The sequence below is a fragment of the Benincasa hispida genome, chromosome 6 (genome assembly GCF_027475165.1).
Source record: "Benincasa hispida cultivar pf3 chromosome 6, pf3_genome.v1.1, whole genome shotgun sequence".
NCBI classification, from domain to species: Eukaryota; Viridiplantae; Streptophyta; class Magnoliopsida; order Cucurbitales; family Cucurbitaceae; genus Benincasa; species Benincasa hispida.
Window position 1 is genome coordinate 55518133 of NC_143483.1, and position 8648 is coordinate 55526780.

At 36.0% G+C, this 8648-nt stretch overlaps 1 long non-coding RNA gene across 1 annotated transcript; it reads right to left on the minus strand.

Moving 5' to 3' along the window:
- Positions 1 to 6390: 6390 nt before the first annotated feature.
- On the minus strand, positions 6391 to 8648 carry LOC120079126 (uncharacterized). Its single transcript, XR_005482211.2, has 2 exons — positions 8167 to 8648; positions 6391 to 7328 (listed from the first exon to the last, which is right to left on the minus strand). It is a non-coding gene; the product is annotated as an uncharacterized LOC120079126 (long non-coding RNA).

Consider the following 8648-nt stretch of genomic DNA (forward strand, 5'->3'; position numbering starts at 1 on the left):
AGTAAATACTACACAATCACATAGAAAAATCTACACGATCATTTAGCCAAATCCAACAATTGTTTACCTGATGTTACATGATACGACCAACTCTTGGTCTTCTTTTCTGCTGAGAACCATATCTCCATGCTTCGAAACTTCATCACGAACGATTCGACAAACTCAAACACTTTGAATTACAGACTCGATTGCTTGTTAATTATGCCAAAAAATACAAGGGCCCTTATAAATTAACACTTTGTAATCAAAAGAAAGCTTTAAACAAAGGCAATTAAAACCGTAAACATTCATCAACGCCATCCACAAACGCATCTAACATTTAAACGCAATGCAGAAAACCCACCACAACTGTAAAAGAAGTTCAAAACAGAAATGAAATTTGGAATATCAAAATAACCTGGCTCTGATACCAATTGAAGGAAATCAGACATGAGGATTTCCATGAGCAGCGGAAGGATCGTTCCAAATTCCATTCGTATTTGAACATACACAATTATAATGAAGAAACAGAAACTTACAAGTCATGCACAACACGAAATTACCGCATGATTTATAATAAGATCAAGGTAAAGATTATACATATCTTTGAAGACTCATCTTCAAACTCCCTCGATCATGACACTCGTTCAATCTCTAAGACTGCAACACACGAACAGAAACTATTACTTTTGAATTGCTAAGGGAAACCCTTGGATTGTGTAAATTACATTTATAACCATTAATGTTTGTTCTAATGTATCGAGAGATGTGGATCAACAGTTGGTTTTCGTATTCCTTGATGAAAGCCCTTTTTATTGCAAGAGTTAAAATGTCTACCCTCTTCTACTTAAATCGTTTAATGTCTTCTCAAGGTCTCAGAATTATCTTTCATGATCGTTCTCTTATCAGTGATCTTGGGTTTCTCTTGTTGTATTCAGGAAGAAGTTGTCCAGTGTTGAGTAGTCTGCCTCTCTATGTTTTCAATATGGTAGATACAAGAAGTCGAACACGAAATACGGTTAGTCTGTGGTAAACCCTTGAAAATCATTAAAGTGTCCTTGCAATGCTAAGCCAATTGCTTCCACTTCCAAACGACAACATTTGAGTTCAGCCACTTCTAAGGTTGTGTATGCTAATCAAGGTATTATATCTCCTATCAACACTGAAAATCTTGTGCATGCATCTAATTCTATAAACTATGTTGAAATTGGTCCTCTTGCTATTGTGCCTTATGTTGGTGATGATGAGAACTTGCTTTATTTTGTTTTACCTAGAAGTGACTATGTCTTCTCTCCTCTACATGTATTGTCTAAACATCATAATACTACTGTCTTTCCTGGTATGCCTTCTTTCGTTGCTACTATATATATATTTATGAATGACTCGACGAATGTTGATATGTCTGGTAAAGTTAAAGAAAATTTAGTTCCAAATAATGTTGAGGGTTTCTCTACTTTGAATCTTCTGGTGTGTTGATATCTGAGCCTCCTCCCACCTCTCAAATGCATGCACAGATTACTACTGATGAGAATGTTGAACAGAATACGATTGTCTTGGTCCCTATCATTGATGATTCACCTATCATTAAAGCACTTGTCCCTTAAAACCCTAATACCAATTTTGGTAATCCTGTGATTGACAAAGACATTGCATCAGACTCTTTTGACGACCATGTTGTGCTTGCAGAACTAGGTAAGCACAAAATAAAAAAAGATGGTCTTAATGTCTCAGATTCTTGGTCCTTCTTTTAGAATGCGCTCACGTTTACCTCCTTCATCTAAGAATTCATCTGATTCGGTTTCCAAGGTTCATTTTCATTCATCTTCTGATGTATTTGATGCTATAGTGGCACCAAAAAGAGTAAACACCAAAACTAGCAAAAGAAAGGTTGCTCAAAATGTTCCGTTTGTTCCCATTGATGGTGTTTCTTATCACCGTGAAGAAAATGTTCGAAAATGGAAATATGTCATTGATTGAATAATTGCAGATAAACATAATGTTTCAGATAAGACAGAATCATGTTTGGCTATCATGGAGCTCTTAAATCAGGCTCATTTGCTAAAGATAGTTTCACAGCTTGGACCTTTTTGTCCTCAACTTATTCGTGAGTTCTTTGTCAAACTTCCTAATTTTTTTCATGATCCAAGTAGTAGTGAATACAAAAAATTCCATGTTAGAGGTGTTTGTTTTACTATTTCACCAGAAGTTATAGTTTCTTGACCGTGATGATACCCCAGCTCCTGGTGCTTCACATCCTTCCACATAAACTTTGGTGACTGAGCTAACTGGGGGCACGTATTCTTCTTGGCCTTCATGTGGTCAATTGTCCGCTGCCACTTTGAGCATCAAATATGCAATACTTCATAAGATTGGTATTGCTAACTAGTGTCCTTCTATACATGGTTCTGGAGTATCTTTGTTGTTTGCTAGTTTGTTATACCAAATTGACACTGGTTCTTGATTCAATTTTGACCTTTTTGTCTACAATTAGGTGCTTAATCCTTTGCTATCAAACTACCTATTTGCTTTCCCATATTTTGTGTGGTATCATGCTCTCTCATTGCTTAACCATTCCTACTCCTACGGATGCTCAAGGACTTGCTGCCAAGTGTATCAATCTAAGCCACAAGCTTTTTCAGGGATCCTATGTGCTAGGCGTTGTGCACAACATTTGACCACCTAGAGTTGATGACATTCCCATGCCCAAGGATCTTCACGCTTCTAAAGGTGGACTATTGATTCCTTTTGATCTTGGAACACATATCTTACAGATGCTATCTTCTGAGTCCTGAATTTTGACTGATATAATTCGTTCTCTTACAGATCGACGGACAACTGTGGATACATTAGTCCAGTTGTTGAGTTTGTCATTACCCTCTAATGATGCCCTGTCTCCTTCACAGTGTCCTTCCTCTCCACGTGCTTAATTTTCTTCTTCTAGCAATCAAAGGGGAGTGTGGTTGTGGTGTTGTTTTTTTGTGGGTGGTGTTGTTGGCTTGTTGTTGGTGGTTGTTTGGGCGGTTTGGTTGTTGTTGTTTTGAGAGTTGGTTTATGGTTTTGTTGTTTTCTGTTGCCTTGTAGTTTTTGTTTGTGATATCTCATGATTGCCAACAAAAGAAAATTGTTATGCCAAAGGGAGAGATTGTTATTGTTTTTATTTGTCCTGTAAATTTTCCTTTGTTTAAATATTGGATCTCTTCAGGTTGACTTCGTGTTGGACTGTCTGGTTGGTTGTTTTTGGAATGATTCCGATCTTGTTGGTTTCCTTGTCTATAACTTCCTTGTTGATATCGTTATAAAAAAAAGTATGAAAATGTCTAATTTAGGGGGGTTTTTTGTGTGTGAACTGATCGTGGAGTTGTGGTTTTTAGAGTGCGTCCATTGCTGAAAACGAAGAAACGATAAGGTTTGCAATTTTGTTATCATGCATGGGTAGGGGGAGCCTAAATGTACAAGATCAATAAAGCCTGAGCTGAGAAAAGATCTTGAGATAGGTGCCACAAGTTTAGGGGGAATTTAAACAAATTTCCTATCTAAGGTTTACTGCATTACATGATAGTGGTTCTATCAATTAAGTTATTTCTCTTGTAAACCTTCTGAGTTATACTGAGCTTCTCTTTAATTTGGGCACTATACCCCCCAGATGTAGGTAAAGTTATACCAAACTAGGTTAACATATTGTGTGTTATTTTTCTTCTCTACTTGTTTCGTTTGTCTCATTACTTTTATCAGCATCATTGTGTCTATCATCATATATACAATCGATTATTTGTACATTTTTTAATATTTTTCACAATAAAGACTAAATCGTTACAAACTATGAAATACACGAACAATAGTGTTACTTACTGAAGTTCAGAGACTAAATATTACAATTTTAAAAATACAAAGACTAAATTATTGCTTTCATGAGAACAGAATCGCGATCCATTTTGTTGCGATTAACAATTTGACGTTAATCTTATTTTCCTTTTTTTTGAGCAATTTGATCTTAATCCTTGGAAGAAAGAAAAAATATTTTGGTCTTTAGATTAAAAACGAAAAATGAAAGTTGAATTAAATCATGCTAAACTAAATCTCTAATTTCAAAATCAAAAAATTGGAACAAATGCCACGAGAGTCCCATTAATGATAGACAGCTGACAATTCCCACTTTTTATTTTTATTTTTATTATTAATTATAAATATTACATTTTTTTATACAATTAATGTTATTATTTTGAGTTCACAAGTCCTACATTATTAACTTGAGTTCGGGTGGGATGCAAAAAGGCATATGCTTTTTAGGATGCCAATGGGGACAGCTTCTTATCATTCATTTCAACCTTAGAAAATCTACAAATCAATACTTTTTATATAAAAAAATCCACAAATCAAACATGTCTCTTATGATTTGATTTTTTCTTACAAAATGAGGGCCTTCAGGAAAGATCTCAAGTCAAAGGAGAGGAAGATGAAAGGAAGAGAAAAGAGAAAAATGAAAAGAAGAAATCACTATACTAAAAAATTAATTTTAATAGACGTATCAGCTCAACAATACATAATTATCAGAAGTTTATCTTTACATCCTTTTTATAGGTCAACTAACAATTTAAGAACGATTTTTCAAACGAATTTTAGTTTAATCTTTAGGTACCAAACATTATCAACTTCAAGGACCAAATAAATATTAAACTCAATCCTCAGAGACTAAAAATCTATTTTACTCAATATCTTAATCATGAAAGAATGATATTTTATTTCAATTATAAATCATGCTTCTCGAACCTATTGATTTCTTTGGCCTACATATTCGTATTTTATCTTCTTGACCTAAGCTTTTCATAAATCATACAACAACATTATGGTAAACTTTGTAGTTACTATTTATAGTGACGTGTTTAGAAGATTTTCTTTATAAGAAGAAACAATATCATTGATGAATGAAGTAAACAGAGTAAAAGATCCCAACATCTACAAGTGAATTATAAGAATGCTTTCCAATTTGAAACACCGATCCAAAAAAGGGTGTTGTTTACCTAGCACGAAGGAGAATGAAATCTATAAAACTATCAAAAGTAGAGAAAGAGTCTTAAAAAATTCTTCCATTCCTCTCGCCAATAGAAACACGAGGAAAACCCTGTTTAGAGTAAGCCACACAATCTTCTTGACACCTTGAAAGGGATGTCCTACAAAAATGAAGGGAAAAATATCATAAATATTGTTAGACAAAGTCAAGAACCAATCGAAAGTGTGAAGAACCATTGCACGATAGCTAAAAGGCAGATGAGGATGCACAAAAAGGTATCCTGTCCTGGTTGTTCGAAGTGACATGCCTTGAAGTTGTCTCTCACCCCACGTAATTTAAGCATTTAAGTGACATGCCTGAAGTTTTGGAAGGTTAAAATGTAGTTTTTATTTTATAAATTTAACTATAAATATGAGGAGAATTTTGGATGCTAAGTTGTATTCTAAAGTCTAGAGATATGAAGTTTGTGTTTGGGATACAGTGTTGTAAGATGAAGTTCGTCAATAAATGTGTAAAAGATAAAAAGAGATAAAGATGGAGTTATTTATGAACACTATCGGAGTTGAGTTATTTAATGCCAACTTGTGAAGTTAGTGGGTCAAACACTTCTCTCTAAAGTGTTTTCTTGATGAAAGACTACAACGAAATCATTATCAGATGAGACCTAAACAATTCCACTCGGTTATTAGTCTAAAGGTATTGTCTTTGGTCATCAAACCAAAGATGCTTTCAGATGCTTCCCTCCGTTTGAATTTTCCAAAAATCACCTTGGTAAGAAGTGATCCAACCAAAAACCACTTTTACTAAGATTGGATGATATGAACAGAAACTCCCCATGAGACTTACTTTGGATTTACAAAATTTCCCCAATTGAGCCAAGTTGAGCAACAAGCAAGGTATTATGCGATTGTGACATTACAACTTAATTAGGGTGGATTGGTCCCATGTAGAAACAGACTTTAGGTAAATTTAAAGAAAAATGTTCAATAAAATAACTATTGGTGATTGATAGTTTGTTTCACGGGATGAATTTCATTAACACGTCTCTACCAGAAACGATCTTCACAAGCATATCACTTATGTTAAGGAATTGGTAGCAATTTTAAGGAAGATTAGTGAGATCAAAATAGATAAGTACCTATCATCTCTATGAGAATTCAACCTTTAGCTTTCTATCTTTAATTAGTACTAGCAAAAACTTGCCCGACATAATCATAATTGTCTTACTCGACTTGCTTACCAGCTATCTTTCTAATTCATATCATAATTTGACTGGTAAATTTCGAGTTCTCAGTTCATACACAAACCAAGGCAGAAAAGCTTCTAAATATTAGTTTATCAACAATAATAAATACACTCATAGTCATGTAATAATGAAGCAGCACAAAGGGGTTTCCAGAAACTTAATGAACAAAATGTCCGTAGCCATTTTATCTTATAAATTAGTACAAATAGAGTTTAGTCAATAAACTTAAGATTACAAATGAGTATTTGAGATCAATGGAATACAAATGAATGTTACACTTGCACAATAACACATAACGGAGAAAGTGGAAGGAAATCACCAACCAAAATGTATAACATGGGTTAATGTATACTTAGTAGAGTCTTTAGGTCATGGTTGAGCTATTTTAGATCTATTTTTAGTTTCTTTATCTTGTATATATATCTTCAATTTCTCTGTAAAATACAACTCAGTGAACTACATTAATATTTCTAACTTGGTATCAGAGCCAAGAATTAGGCTTAGCCTCTGTCATCATATCATCAATAGCCTCGTGGTCCGTGCATCGTTCAGTCATCATGTTTTCCGTTTTCCATCCACAGTCGCCATTCGTGCCACTTGCGTCATCTGTCTCTGCCAGTTATGCTCGTCTCTGCCACCAGAGTCGTACGTTTTTCGTCTGCAGTCGCCATTTCAATTTCATTGCACTTCCGTCGGTGTCCGTCTTTCTTTGCGCTTTTGTCCACTGCCGCATCAACAGTCATGCTTCTGTCCACTGCCATATCGTTCGCCTCTGTTGTCGGGGTTGTGCGTCGTCCGTCGTTTCCATCTGTCGATTCGTGGGTTCGTCTGCCTCAACTATGCTGTCAATTCGTGGATTCGAATGGATCTGTTCGTTTCAACCCGAGCTATCAAGTCATTGACGTCAAGTCGACCACGCCGAAGTCGCCGAGCTAACTCATCGAGCTAACTCGCTGAGCCACGCCACGTCGAGCCTAATAGAACTGAGCCGTCAAGTTGATCTGCCAAACCGGGCTGTTCTGGTTTCTCCTGATTGAGTCGAGCTGCCCAACTGTTTTTTTCCCTTCGTCTCTCCCCAGTTGAGCCAAGCTCCTCCTGCCGTCGAGTCGCATGAAAAAAGATCATGTATTCTAGTATTCCACTCTACTAGTACTGTTCTTGATGGGATGAATTATTGGGCCCATCAAATGAATAGTTCTCTAATTGGGCGTAAGCTATGGTGCCCGTGATAGCCCTCAACCGGTCAAGTTTGTTGAACGATTAGAGGATTGGGACAGTAAAAATCATTATATACTCGGGAATACTTCTATACCTACCATCTATGTTTAGTTTGATGCATTTGATGATGCCAAGAGTTTGTGGGATTTTCTATTTACGCATTTTCAGTCTGTTGGTTTAACTCATTATTATCAACATTTGGCCATACTTATGGACTTCGTCTAGAATACAAGTCTATTCATACTACTTTCCTACATCGCAATCCCATTCCATCACTAGACTCAACGATACAAGAAATCCTGTTTGAAGAAAAAACGCCTTAAAAAATCTGATACATGAACAAGATGTTAAGAACTAGTTTCTTAACTCTTCCTTTCGACATTGTTTGATCTGGGATTTGTTTAGTATTTGATTATTCATTCATCCTCCAACAAGAAGTCATTAGGATACGAATTTAGTTTCATCTTCAAACTTGGAATTTTTGTTAGTAAGGAGCAATTTCTTCAGTTTTCCTTTCTCCTGAAAAATCTGATATTATGTTTCTATCTAATACCATTACTTGAAAAAGTACAGAACAATCTGATGATACAAATCAAAACTAAATGCTCTCAATTCATCCACTATATTCTACAGGAATCTTCATGTCCATCAGAAATAATCAAACAGATTTCAGACAAGGTATACTTCCTACAATACCAACAAAAAGTTCACTTACTCTTCAGAATGGCTGCTTCTCCGATCGAATCTTCCACAAACGCCATCGATTAGAAGCGCTCAGAACATCATAGAGATCACACAGTGGGAACCGTCGTTATAGAATCGGAAAATCCTCTATCGTTCCCGTTCACTGGACCAACTAATCGGAGATTTGAGAAGTATATGGAATGGATGATTTCAAGAGGAAATACCGAGTCGCTGAGCTTTGGAGGCCGGGTCTTTGTTGCGATTGAGGTTATGGAGGAGAGAGGAATTGGTGGAGGTTGTGTCAGTGGAGGCGGTGGCGGAGGCGAGGGCGGCGCGTTTTCGGAGTTGTTCGAGTTCTTCCTTATCCTCGATTTTGACATCGATCTTGGTGGGTTGTCTTCTCAGCATTTTGCCGGTTCCGCTGGCGCCGGAGAAATCTGGGGAACTTCTAGCAAAATGCCCCAACAATAATTTATTTTTCTTTAATATTACATTACAATGTTAAATATACAT